Genomic DNA, 6,000 nt, shown 5'->3' with positions numbered 1-6,000 from the left:
ATGTGGGTGGGGGTGCAGATACCTTTTTGTGTTTGTTTTCATTGCCTTCAAATAAATACCCAGAAATAGAATTGCTGGATCTGGTAGTTATATTTTTAATTTTTTGAGGATCCTCCGTAGTTTTCCATAGTGGCTGCACCCTTTTGCATTCCTATCAACAGTGCACAAGGGTTCCCTTTCCTCCACATACTTGCCAACTCTTTATTTCTTGTTTTTTTGATAATAGCCATTTTTGATAATAACAGGTGTGAAGTGATATTTCATTGTGGTTTTGGTTTTGATTTGTGTTTCCCTGATTAGTGATGTCAACATCACTTTTCATGTACCTCTTGGCCATATGTATGTGTTCTTTGTGAAAATGTTTATTCAGATCTTCTCTCGAATCTTCTCGATCTCTGAAGCCAGAAGCTGAAAGTCATTCTTGATTTTACCTTCTTTTTCAATCCCCAGATCAAGCTAATATCAAAATCTATGAATTTTTAATTCAAAACATAGCTCCATCTTTGTTTAGGCCACATTTAGTTCTTGCCTGGACTTTAGCACTAATCTTCCAGCTCTTTGCTTCTTTTTACCCTTCTCCAGCCTTGTATAAAGAAGCTAGAGTGATCTCTTTAAAAAGCAAAATAGGTCAGGTCCCTATCTGCTAAAAAATTCCAATGGTTTCCTGGTGCTCTTTGAATAAAATATAAAACTAACCATGCCATGTAATCTCCTATAGGATCTGTACTCTATTACTTCTTCACTTTAATATCCAGCCATGTGTGTTATACTCAGTACAGTATGTTTTTAGTTCCTAGCATAATCCAACTTTCAGAAAGGACTCATCAACTATTGAAAAATTGATGCATAAGTAGAGAAGATGAATTAAGTTTTAGATGTATTTGAAGTGAAATGTCTAACTGGAGATTGCAATAATTAGTGATTACATATATGATTATTTGCTCAGGAGAGAGGACTAGGCTAGAGATACATATTTGATAGATCAAAAAGAATGAAAACACAAGATCAAGTTCCTTGTCCCTTTTCTAGGATTAAGAGATAGAGTGACAAAAGAAGAGGGATGAGTATGGAGTTTGGGGGAAAATAAATAGCAGAGAAAGATAAATCTGCAAAGGAGATTGCAGAGAGAAAAGTAGTTGGAAAACTAAGAGACTATGGTGACATAAAAACTGAAGAAGAAAAGAATTTCTTCCCAAAGGTAAGAGACATACAAAGAAGTTGCCATTTGGAAATGACTAGGCTGAAGTGAAAAGGCTTTATGAATCTAGTGTTAAGGTAGCCCTATGAGCAATGGCTGAGATACTTAAAGGAAATTTGCAAGCAGAGAGAGACTTTGGAAAAACAACCAGCTAGGCTGGGGTCCTGGCAGCCCCCCATGCTGGAATATACAGTCTAGTGTTGATGATGATTCAGAAGCTATATGTGGGCTCAGTGGGAATTACTGATTTTTAAAAAATGATATTTCATTATTATAAAGGAAGCATATGCATAGTAGGAAGTTAGAAATTATATATAAGCAAAATGGGAAAACAAAAATGATATTCCACATCCAGAGAGTACCACTGTTAACATCTTATCTTTCCATACCTTTATTTATCCCTATATATGCAAATATGTAAATACATATTTTTAACCAAAGTGGTATCACACTTGATATGCAGTTTTGTAACCTATTTGCTTTTTTAAAATTAACAATCTCTACCTTTCCAAGTCAATACATTTTCATCTTATCTAAAACCCAAATTCATATTTTCCCATTAGTCTCCAAAATTTCTTTACTTTGAAAATTAGTAACTAAAAGTAAAGAATTATTTATTTTTCCTCTAAGGAACCATATTTTAAGGTAACCAAATAGTTCCAGGTAATAAAGGCAAGCTCTACTTATTCAAGAAAGAATATAGAAGGAATGATGAAATTAAAATTATTTTGTAATTCTTATTGAAGTTACTGACTCATTATGGTTTTCAACAGGTGTTAAAGCATGAGGTTTATGTTTGAAGGGAAACTGGACATCTGTATAGTATCAAAGTATAATGCCATATAATTTAATTCCTAGTCACAAGTTTATAGAGATGAGACTACCATATAATTTATTCAGTTACCAATCTAAGCATCAAAAATCATGTATCACTCAAAATAATGAAAGATGTTATATAAGAATATATTATATCACCTATAAATATTCTGGCCCAAAACATTCAACTTGAATCCATCAAAGTCTTTATACCTGATACCTTTCAAAGAAGGATTATTAGAAAGCCAATGTTACATCTATCAAAAATCATAGATAAGATGCTCTGGGTTGTTAAATGATACTGTGAAGGCAGAAGATTAAGGAAAGTGTGTGCATTACTTTATTGTTCTTAGAGATACATTTTGTTTTACTATGATTTATTGTACTTAAGAAATAAGTCTGGCAAGAGGTGACTGGTTTAGCGTGTTGACTCCAAGTATTGTCGAGGAAGTCTGGTTGGAAGTCTTCCTTGAATAAAAAACACAACTTTGAAATTGAGTCGACTCCTGACTGCTGAAGAAGTGACTTTCACTCCCACATCACATGTAAGATAGTGATATTTGAATTGGAATTGTACAGGTTCTTAAATAAATCTCTTTTCATAGCCCGAGGTTATGCCTGTCTATACATCTTCCATAATTCTCAAAAGCAGGCCAGTTGCTTCAAAAGTCTTGGTACCAATGGAAAGTTGGTAGTGTGTAAAGTCCATGTGTAGTTTTCTTGCACCTGAGTGAAAATACCATTAGTAATATTGTGTAGAAATGTAATAATTGCCAAATGATAGTAATCATAATATTTTATATTTTGTGTGTTCTTTAATTGTAACTACCTTAAATACTTTTTTTAATCCCCACTTTATAGGTGAGAGAAAGAGTCTTGGTGAGGTCACACAACTAGTCAGTGATAGGGCGGCAATGAGAACAGAGACCTATCTGACTTCAGGGCTGGAGTTCAACACCTCTACACTATACCGCTTCAGCAAGTTAAATTTTCATAAATGAACTTTGTAAGATTGATTGAAGTGATTTTGGGATTTTCTTTGGACCTAATAGTATAATACTAACATAACAATTTCTGGATTATCACTGCTAACCTAATGGGAACATTAGGTGCTTGAAATTAAAGTACTTAATTCTTGTCAAATATTAGCACTGAAGAAATAAAACATTCACAGAATATTTGTGATCTTTTTCCAGATAACACTCAGTGCTATTCAAGGCCAAGCGTAAACTTTTACATGACATTTTCTGCTACTTTTTATGAATTTGACAGTTGTGCATTTGGAATCTGTTCAAATTCTATTTGTAGCTGAATCATGTGAATGCCAAGGAGCTCAGTACATCTGCCTCTTAGCATCTCCAGAGTAACCTGTATTTGCAGAGTGCTTTATATAAATTTGAACATGTTAATGTGCTCAATAAGATTTATTTACCACAGGTCACATGATGTTAGGCCTTTCACAGTGGTTTAATAGAGGTCTATAACACAGCAAGGGAGCATGCATTGCTTTTGATTTGAACACTTTTACTTAAAAATAAAACAATTGAGATATAAGGAGGAAATGATGACTATGTTTGGTTAAGGGTAGAAAATACCAGGAAGTAGCTACCAGGTACACTTCCATGGACCTGACCTACAGGTAGGGAAAATAAGTGACATAATTACAAATTTTATTTTATTTTTCTAAACAGGTGCTTGTTTACCGAGTATGAGCCTCTAAGAAATGAAACATTTAAAAAATCATTCACATACCATTATCATACCCGAGACAATTAACAATAGTTCTTTAATGTTACATAATATCCGGTCAGTATTAAAATATCTCTGATTATCTCACTGATGCCTTTTTATAAAAGTGGTTTGAATCAGAATATAAAAAAGGCCTATACATTACATTTGGTTGAATGATGAGTCTGATGAGTCTATTTTAATCTATAACACTGCTCTCCTTTTTTTCTTGCCTTTATTTGTTGAATAAAGGTTATTTTCTTCTAGGATTTTCCCTGTTCTTAGTTTAGATAATTGTACTTCTGGTGTACTACTTTTGTAATAATTTAAGGAGAGGGGAGTTAGGATACAAATGATGTCAGGTCCAAGACTATTCGCTGACAACAAAAGGACATTGGTGGGAAGTAATCAACAATCTATGACCACCACCAGGGGTAAAGCGCCCATCTCTAGAAAGGAGTTGATGTTCAACATCTTCCATTTACAGGGACTAAGAGCTAAAGGAATGACTGGGGGAATGGCACTGCGAATCTAGTCTCGGCTGTGCATGTAAGAATACCAGGCAAAAGTAAGTCTCCTGAAATTGCCTGAAAACAGCGAGGGGAGAATCTCAAGAGGGCCCAGACAGAGGGATGAACCTGGACAGATGCTATTATCATATAGGGTACACGCCTTCTTTCTCCAACTTGTCTCTTCTTGGCACCAGTGTTGACGTGGTAAGAGAGACAATAAATACCAAGGGAATCTGGCAGAAGGCATCTAGAGTGGACCTGTTCTTTCTGGGAGGGGTGGGCAGACAGATGGATGCTACCCGATCATGCTGCAGGTGTGTGGCACCTGAACTCCCACATGAGCACAGCAGAAATGAGTTCTGAAATACTGTTAGTCTATAGGGTGAGGCCTGTTTGTATTCATTTCAGAAAAGAGGTGGAGTAACTTACAGATACTTGATAATATTTCTTGTAAACAGGATGGGCCCCCGACCCAGTAAAAACTGATTACTTCTTAACTTGAAAGAATGTACAATCTGGCTGATACAAATTGAATTACTTGTGACTTCTCAGAAAGTTTGTAGATGTATAAATATAGGTTGGACAAAGGTACATGGAATAATCTATACCAGTAATACATAATCTTTTATATGCTAAAAGATATATAATGTCATCTGGACATTCTGCAGTGACATTATAGATTTGGTTTTATTAAGAATGTAACATGGAAGTTAAGTATGTTTTGAATAATCTCATGTGGCTAAGGGAAAGAAAGAGCAAAACTTGGGTTAAAAAAGTAAGGTATAATTTCCTTGCATTATAGCTGCCACAACTTTGGAAATTCAAGAGTTTATGTGTTCTAAGTGTCCCATGCATACATAATTCTGATAAATAGCTTTTTATACATTCTCCTGATATTAAAATGAAAAACACATTTACAGCTATAAATTTGTAGTCTAGGTAGCTGTCAGAAAGAAATGGGTTTGAACTTCTTTTTAAAATTTATTTGAAGTTTAGGATGCCCTCCGAGCTTAATTAAAACTCAGGATCCAATCCTTAAACCCTGAGCAAAATTTTCTAACAACTTCCAGAGATGGTGTAAAAAGTCATAGCACGCACCTAATTTTGACTAGGCAGCGCGGGTGGAAAGAGTGGGCAGAGCTTTTCATAAAGACTTAATTGCCCTTAACCTGTGAATACATAATTATATAATTTGTTATGATGAACTTCCATTTTTAGATTTCTATTAGGGATCATTAGTGCTTCATAGTTATGTGAAAAATAGCATATAATTCTGCTTTTTATTACTCTAAATCACGATCTCCTAAATACATGCTAATTTCTTAGACTGATTATTAATAAATCATCTTCAATGGTACATTATGCAAATTTGAAATAAGAATGTCATTATGAAGAAAAGCACTTTAAATGCTGCACAGTACTGTTACTTAAAAAGTGAAGACCGATAAAATATTAATATAACTTTGTTTATATGGATGAGAAAAGAATAAATGGAAATGTTCATTGATTTTGCTTTTAAAGGCATATACCAGATGGAGATAGTACAAATGGGTAAAATACTTAGTCTAATGAGGTCTGCTTAATAGTGGATATAAAGTGAGAATCTGATTGGACTTACTCTAATTTCAGGCATATGAGTGACTGTTATTTTTTCTCTTAAAAGTATTAAAATAATTTAAATACTGTTTTGCATAGTCAGAGGTTTTTAGATTTATGCAAATATTTACCACTTTCAATCCTCTTCCT

This window comes from Manis pentadactyla, chromosome 10 (assembly GCF_030020395.1).
Source record: "Manis pentadactyla isolate mManPen7 chromosome 10, mManPen7.hap1, whole genome shotgun sequence".
Classification (NCBI taxonomy): domain Eukaryota; kingdom Metazoa; phylum Chordata; class Mammalia; order Pholidota; family Manidae; genus Manis; species Manis pentadactyla.
Note: the sequence above shows the minus strand (reverse complement) of the source record.